Here is an 8,421-nt window from a genome sequence, read left to right as displayed (position 1 = left end):
TCGAGCTTACTGTACTGTTTGATAACTATGTCAGTTGGAATGTACGACTTCACTGACACATTATTTTTCTGTTGTTTTTTTTGTGTGTGCAAAGTTCCTCGAGACATTTATTGTGAATTGGTGCTATAAATAAAACTGATTTGAATTGAATTTATTTTCTGACCCCTTCGGATCCTTTGAAGTGAACTTTTACGCATCAATTTACGAGATAGCTGACACATTATCCATCTGATTATTGTCCACCAGACTGTAATTTAGCGTCACACCACATAACGGCGCCACTTACCTTATTTCCAGTCAGTGCGCGACTTCCATGAAGCTCTTCAACCGGCTCAAAACAATGGGTGGATTTAATCCCTCGCCATATTTTGTAAACTATCGGTCATAATGTATGTTGCACCTTGAAAAAGTATTCACGCCCCTCGATTCTTTTCACATTTTTTGTCCTTTTCTTTAACATGACGGACCAACGCCAAGTAATGTGAATGTAAAGTGGATGGAAAATAATGTATAGTTTTCCAAACTGTTTACAAATAAAAATATGAAATGTGTGGCGTTTTATTTTTGTGTTTTATTTTTTTTAGATTTGTAATGAAATCTTCATCCTGTTAAGAGTCTAATCTCCTTTTCCCCCAACTATAACACGTTTCCTTCCGTTTACCTGAATTTAACTCCATCTACCTTTCAATTTAAAAAAAGCATTCCCAAAGCATGATGGTGCCACCACCGTGCTTTCACCATGATGTCAAATGGTAATTTTCTTCAAAATGTTCAAAATGACCTATGTTCATTTTAAACATAGGTTGTAATTTATTTATTTATTTTGATCTAGTTAGTCTGATTGGAAGAAAAATCCTCAATTGGATTTAGGTCTGGACTTTGACTTGGCCATTCCATTGTAGCTCTGGCTAAGGGTTGTTCTCCCAGTGAAGGGTGAATATATAGCCCACAGCATTATCCTACCTCCACCATGTGTGTCAACGTCTCCCATATATGCTGCTTTTCATGTAGATCTAAACTGGTCACAGTTGAATTAATCTGACCAGAAAACATTCTTCACAAGTTTGCCATACCCCTTTCGTAGTTCGCATCAAACTGCAGATGAGACTTCTTATAGTTTACTTCCAGCAAGTTCTTTCTTCTTGCTGCTGTCCCATACAGCCAAACTGGTGGACTTCATAACCAGTAGTTGACCTGTGGTAAGCTTTTCCCCCCATAAGTCGTGTATTTCTGTTCACTAATGTGCTAAAACAGACTTCTGACACCTTCACAGGAGACCTGCATTTATTACGTGACCTCTGAAGGCAGCTGGCTTCTCTGGGTTTTTTATTTACTGGCTGGATTACAGAGCAGATGATGACACAGGTCGAGTGTGGTTAAAGCAACAAGTGTTTTATATTTCCACATTCAACATGTCTTCATGAAAGAGAGGTGGGTTCCAGCTTTACAACAGCAGCAATCACCACGTGTCAGTCAAACTACAAAGGGCTCTGTTGGGGAAGGAATATACCGTCACTCACTCACAGGGGTGTACCAGATCTCCATCATTTCACCACTTATACACAGAAGACATTGATATAAATGCAAATATTTAGCAATTTAATATAAATATTTAAACATTCAATCACTTAACTTTACACATTATCCCTATCGTATTCATACAGTACAAGCTCAGAAATTTCCCACACTCTCCGGAACCTTTAAAAGGTGTCCAACAATTGTTTTCCCTGAACGTCCCGGGGAAGACACAGAGAAAACAAGAGTGATCACAACCTAACATACGATATTTTTTATTTGATTGTTTTTTACATTTATTTATGCTATGATGTCACGTGATCGTAATGGAATATATGAAAAACAGCTGTCTCATTCTGAAAAAGTTTAAAGACTTTTTGCGAGAAATTGGATCTTTCTCAAAATCCTAAATTTCCCTAATAGCTCAGTGAGGGGGGGGGGGGAAACAACACACAAAAAAAACACCCCCGCCCAAAAAACAGAGACCAGTTTAGCTTTGTTTGGATTCAGGTCAAGGACATCCCAAGGAGCGCATGAAATGAAACTGACGGCATTAATAAACATGAAGGCGGATGAGCAACTTTCTATTGGGTTTATGCTCAAATAGATTTGAGCTGCAAATCATTTTACTGTGACCGTTAAACCATGATGGGTTCTGCGTTGATAGCCAAGCTTAAGCAAACGTCGGCGGCGGCAGCAGTAATCCTCTTGTAAAGTGAGTTATTTTGCCTCCACCATTTTATTACTGTCTAATTTATCAATAAGGATGCTACTGCGGTCTTCACATTGATCTTTAGCTGGAATGACGCCGGTGGTATTACCTGAACTGTAGCATGATACGGTAAACTGGTAGCATTTGGCTCCTAATGTAATACTTTCATACTTTGGGTCTCCTTTATCTTTAATTACTGTACTCTTTAGTTGTGGCACATCCCTCTGCAGTAAGAGTGCTTTATTTCCCAGAATCCTGTTTATTATCACACTACTACATCATTTCCTTTGTAGTTCATGCCAAATGTTTCCCAAAGATGGTTTCCGCGGTGACTCAGTGCATTGGTTAAAATTATGTGTTGTGCTTCCTGAAGCACTCTCTCGCAGCCTGACCCTGTTGAATCATTCGACGTTAAATGGCTTTTTAAATAATGACAAGCTGCTCACTGCATCATTTATGATGAAGTAACTTGCAACCAGCAGAAACATTTTTATGCTATTTGTATTATTATTATTTTTTTTTTTTTACAATTTCTGGTTCCCGCATGCGTACCCACGCTTGTGTGCTGGGGTTTTTGTTTGTTTTGGCAGGATATTGCCACTGCATATGTACAAAAAGAAACATGACCTTTTTTTTCCCCCTCACTGTCTGACATCAGGACAAAGTTTGGCAAGCAGTCAAGCTTAAGCAAACAGTGAGCTTAAGCTTCGCCTATTTTGACTCATGGGCTCAATGTCAAAATATTGTAGTTCGGACATACTATCATCCAAACTGCCTCTCTCAGACAATGTTTCTCCTCCACATTCTGCTCACTGGGCAAATCACCAAATAAATCTTCATTTCACTCTAATGGTACCATTTTTGACCCGGCTGAGCAGTGCTTGATTCACAGTTTGATACTCCAGACATGACATCACTCATCAGCAACTTTCAGCTGCATTTTTGACTGTTTTGTGGCAGCTGCTCTTGTCTTGCACGCTATCATGAAAAGAACGTGGTTGGGTGTATTTTGGACATGAGATTTTTTTTTTTAGGGTTTCCTTAGCACCAACTGTATTCAAATGGAGAGAACTGGGCTACAGTAAATGGATATGATTATTATTATTGTTATTAAAGTTGAAGTTGGCATTCCTTGTATCCTTAAAAGAACAGGATTGTGTGTGTGTGTTCGTGTTGAAGGTGCATGCAGCTCTTTTAATACTATCAACTCCTCTGTTTGGACAGCACACAAAGCTTCTCTTCTATTTGTGTTTATTGGGAGCTCTTTTATTATGTTCAGGGAAGGGCTTGGCAGTGAAAGGGCTTTGTTTGCAGATGTGCTGCCACAGTCGAACTGAACAAGCTGAATGCGTTGTCAAAACCTAGACTATCTTTCCCTCCCTGGAAATAATCACCTAATATGTCCAAGTATAACTCTCTCTTGGGAGGCAACAATAAGAGATAGAGGGTGGCTGCATTTCCAGATAATTGCACAATTTGACATTTCGGAAATGATTTTGCTGGATGAAAACATGGCAACCTCAAAAAGAGATTGCACGTTCATCTTGTAGGAAAATGTGGAGATGAAACACTGCTGTCAACCAAGATTTTCAGTCCTACGTCAGTTTGGAAAACGTTCATCTGCATGGAATTCAATTGGAAACCCATTGCAACCCTATTGGAACCCCATTGGTACCCCATTAGAAACCCATTGGAATCCTATTGGAATTCTATTGGGACGTCATTGAAAATGCATTGGAACCTCACTGGAACCCTATTGGAACCCCATTGGTACCCCATTAGAAACCCATTGGAACCCTATTGGAACTCTATTGGAACCCTATTGGAATGTCATTGAAAACCCCTTGGAACCTCATTGGAACCTCATTGGTACCTCACTGGATCCCTATTGGAACACTATTGGAACCTCATTGGTACCTCACTGGATCCCTATGGGAACACTATTGGAACCTCATTGGAACCCCATTGACTCTCTGGTGTCAAGGTGAATTCTGAACTGTTATTCATTGTCAATCAGAGTCTAATTCAAATGCAGACACCACAACAAACACAGATTCAAAGGCAGCTTTCCTTCTTATACTGGACAGAGACGGATCACAAGCTAAGACGGTCTTCATCAGTCCAACATATAAAAAAACTAATTACGTCTTTCTTCCTGAGAAGTCAGGTCCTGACAGTTATTCCTAATCATGCCCGTGTCATCTCTCAATATGCAGAATACAAAAAAGGGGGGGAGGTTTGGACAATGTACCCGACTGGTGCCCCACGCAGACTTTTATCAAAAGCCTGCTGAATTGACAATGAATCATTCTGACAGATCAGCGTCTTGCTCTTTTCTTTGGTCATTACGTCTGTAGATGAATGTCTTGGAGGGAAGTGGGGACAGCTGACAGCGAGTAATGGAACTGCTTCTATTCAGGAGACGCGTTACGTCTGCCTGCGTTCTGGAAGGAATCGGGGAGGGAGGGCGGCTGTCTCTCTTCCCTCACCAAACTGCCAGCTACAACTTCCATTAGTTCCTCTCACTGGAGAGATTGTTTTATTTACTGTTGTGCTGATTTCTAACTAAATGTGATGTGATAAGAATAATAATACATCTCCTTACTAAGTCACTGATTCCCATTTTGACATGTTTTAGCTTTGTTTTAACCACAAAGCTTTATGAAACAGGGTGACTCCTAGTGGAACAAAATTGTTAAATAGATGCAAAAGGATTCATTGTTTAATCTAAAAGGTATGCCACTCATTTGTATTCAGCTCTTAAATCAATAGCGTTGGACTTTGTCTAGGCCGTTCTAACACAAGCATATTCGATTCTAAACCATTCTACCGAAGCTCTCTGGGCTGTAAGTTTATGTTTGTTGTCTTGTTGAAAGTTGAATTCTGCTTCAATCTCAAGTGTTTTGGTCTCTTTGCCCAACCTGTCAGTTTAAACGGAGAGCCATGGCTTGGTATTTTTGCCATTGTGCTATAGTCTTTATTTTAGGAAGGTGAAATGAGATTGTTTTATTTACTTACTTGTTTTATGACTTTTGCAATCTTCTCAGCAGTTTTCTTATTGACCTATCTGATGTTTTCCTTGGCATTAATGATGCTATTTTGCCTCATTTTTTAGAATTATAGTGCTAAAACAAAACAATACATGTTTTTAAATTTTTTTTAACACTATTAAATTGTGTACTAATTTACGTTGGTGTGCTACAAATTTAGTAGAGTTAAATGTGCCAAGTCTATTTGGTCCTTCTCAGAATTGGTGTTAATTTAACTCATTCAGAATAATTTCAGGAAGTGAAATTCCTGAAATTATTGTAGCTTTGGCTACAGTGCATTCTGTAGCCAAAGCTAACCACAGAGTTCAGTTTTAACACTTGAAATAGTTAAAGCTACTCGACAGCTTATTGCTGAGTTAAGCTATTCTGAGACGGACCAAACAGACTCGACACAGTGTTGATCCAAATTTGCTGCAAAAATCCCAACAAAATTCAATAGAGTTTGTTACTATAACTTGCATTGCACTACAATCTGTAGCAGGACCAGTATAAAAATCCCTTTGCAGATTTTAGGTCTTCGGAGTGTTTTCTGTAGGTTTTTGTTTTGGGGGGAAAAACTGATAGTCCGAAAAATACCTGGAGACAGAAGTGTCCTCACAGGTTAAACTGTAACAACAAATGGCTAAATCCGTTCTCTTGACAGCTTTGGCTGCTTTAGAAGACTGAAAATACTGAGGAGCCTACAAATCATGTCGGTGTTTCTGTTTTTTTCTGCATGAATAAGTAATAGCAAGAGTATTAAATCACCCTTGCTTTACTAAATGATGAAGTGCAGCCACTGCCTGGAGGAAAAGAGGCTGTGCCGACTACACACACTCTTCCATTCTGACTTGCGACTGCTCTGCGCATTTGAAAAAAGAAATGTATTTTTAGCCACACCATCAGCTGGCTCGTCTGCCCAGAAATTTGGTCTGCACTTAAATTTCTTAAACATCATTTAGTAGGCTGTCACAGCATTTAATAATTCAATCTAGGGCTTGTAAGACCGGCCCTTACAGAGTTTGTGGTTCCCGCGCAGCAGCGCATTAAATTTTAACGTGCCTAAAGAAATATCTCAACATCAACTCAGGACATCAGAGAGGCTTGTTCAGAGAAAGAAACTTCTTCCTCTGCTTAAATGATCTGATCTGGCCCACATTCCCATATGTTTCCATTAAGGGATCTTTTAAATGAAATAAACTGTATTCCTATAAAGCCTTTGTTTTTTGCAGATGTAAAAACCTAACAAAAATCGTCCATTTTCAGCAGGTTTCCACTCTGTCAGTGTTGAAGTAAACCTTCAACACGTTCATGTTGTGCAAAATTTTGAAAAAAAAATTACACTCTGATAAATCATTTCGAAAATGTTTTCAGCCTTGATTAAAGTATGCAAACTCCTGTGACACGTGAATGCCCTTAAAATACTCTGTTGGAATACAAACTTCAATTTCCGCTTTCGCATTTCATGCTTTACACTTTGGCATCTCATAGCTAGTCATAGTTTATTGTAGAGAGATTGAAATTGTTCAGAAGAATCGTATTGCACAGATAGACTACATAAAATTCACTCCATTATTTATTTAACATGGTATAATGAAGGCAGTCAGAAAATATGGGGGGGGGGGGAAGTTATTTTACAAAACTTGATAAATCTGTTTCTGAAAAGGTATATGCGACAACAGTTTCCTGGAGTTTATGGGATAAGAAGTAGATTTTATATACAAAATCTTTTTCTTACAAAGAAACCACCTATGCCTGGCTTAAATCTCCTAAAATATTTTGGAAAATTTATTACAGTTTAATGAGTCAAAACTGTAAGATTCGGGCAACGGTTCAAAACAGCAAATTTGGAAGAAACGCAAAGTTTGTGATGTTTTTTTAAAGTATTTTACAGATGTTTTTTGGGGTTTTTTGCAAAGAAAATGAAACTGTGAACAAGTAAAAAAAAAAAAAATCAGCATCACCGTGAGTCTAATTCTGAAGAGTAATTGGGAATTCCTCTACATTTCTACTGGCTTAGCTGTCCGCTTTATGGTGCTCAAATGTCCTGCAGCAGCAAATGCACCACCATGCACTGTCTTGGTTAGGCTCATGAGTTTCACCTGTTGGTGTCATGCAAAAACAAGGGCAGAGAATTGTCTCCATGAACTGAGTTCATGGAGGGGGGGTTACACAGCTTTGTGTGTGTGTGTGTGTTAAGAACAGCATTTGCAGCAAAACTGATTTATTTATTTTTTACTCCGAGAGAAAAACAAAAACATACTTTTAAATAAAACTGCCTGACTGTCCAAAGAGGCACTGGATTGACCTGTTGGGGCAAGACGGTTTCTGAAGGATTAAGAGAAATCCAGGTGAGCTAGCCATAGCACTGTTTTCTCCTGTCTATGTAAACCACTCACTATAGCTACTTTCGTTCATTTACGCACACAAGAAGGTGATTGTAACATTTACCGGTAAATCCTTTAGCAATATTCTGCTTCCACCAGTTTGTAATACTGAGCATATTCAAATCCACATAATAAAATGAAATGTTGTGAAATATTGGAGCCAGAGGCAACATAAAAACCTGTGTGGTCACCTTATAGTCGCTGGACAAGATGGGTTTTAGAGACATTGGTCAGATTCTTCATGTCTCCTGCTAGCACTTTCATCCTGGGTGTTGCTAATCACCACTTAGCATCACCAAAATAAAGACTTTTTTGAAAAATTCTCATTACAAAAGCTCTTGGCAATATTTGATAAAAAAAGAAATCATTTTAATATATCATAAACAACAATACTTCAGCAACTGTAACTCTTTTTAAACTTTTTTTTTTTTTTAGGTAAACAACCAGTTTTCTAATTGTAGCAGCTACCTGTGCTGCAATGCTAACGCTAATTTGTACACAGTATAACATTAACTCTATTTAACATTAACCCTGTTAGCAATTTAGCTTTGTGGAGAGAGCTATCAAGCTGCTAAAGCTAGGTTGCAAATGGCTACACTAACAGACAATGTTTTTCCAACAGCTATATTTTTATTTTTCCTACTCTAACAATTTTATAGCAAAACAAAATTTCACGACCATGCAGACTTCTGATGATAAAAATATTTTGCTTAAACACTGAGCTTATTTGCTGCTTCCCCCACACCCCCCAACCACCCCAATGCTAAAATCCCCAAAA

This window comes from Xiphophorus couchianus, chromosome 13, assembly GCF_001444195.1.
Source record: "Xiphophorus couchianus chromosome 13, X_couchianus-1.0, whole genome shotgun sequence".
Lineage (NCBI taxonomy): Eukaryota > Metazoa > Chordata > Actinopteri > Cyprinodontiformes > Poeciliidae > Xiphophorus > Xiphophorus couchianus.
This window is presented reverse-complemented; position numbering follows the sequence as displayed.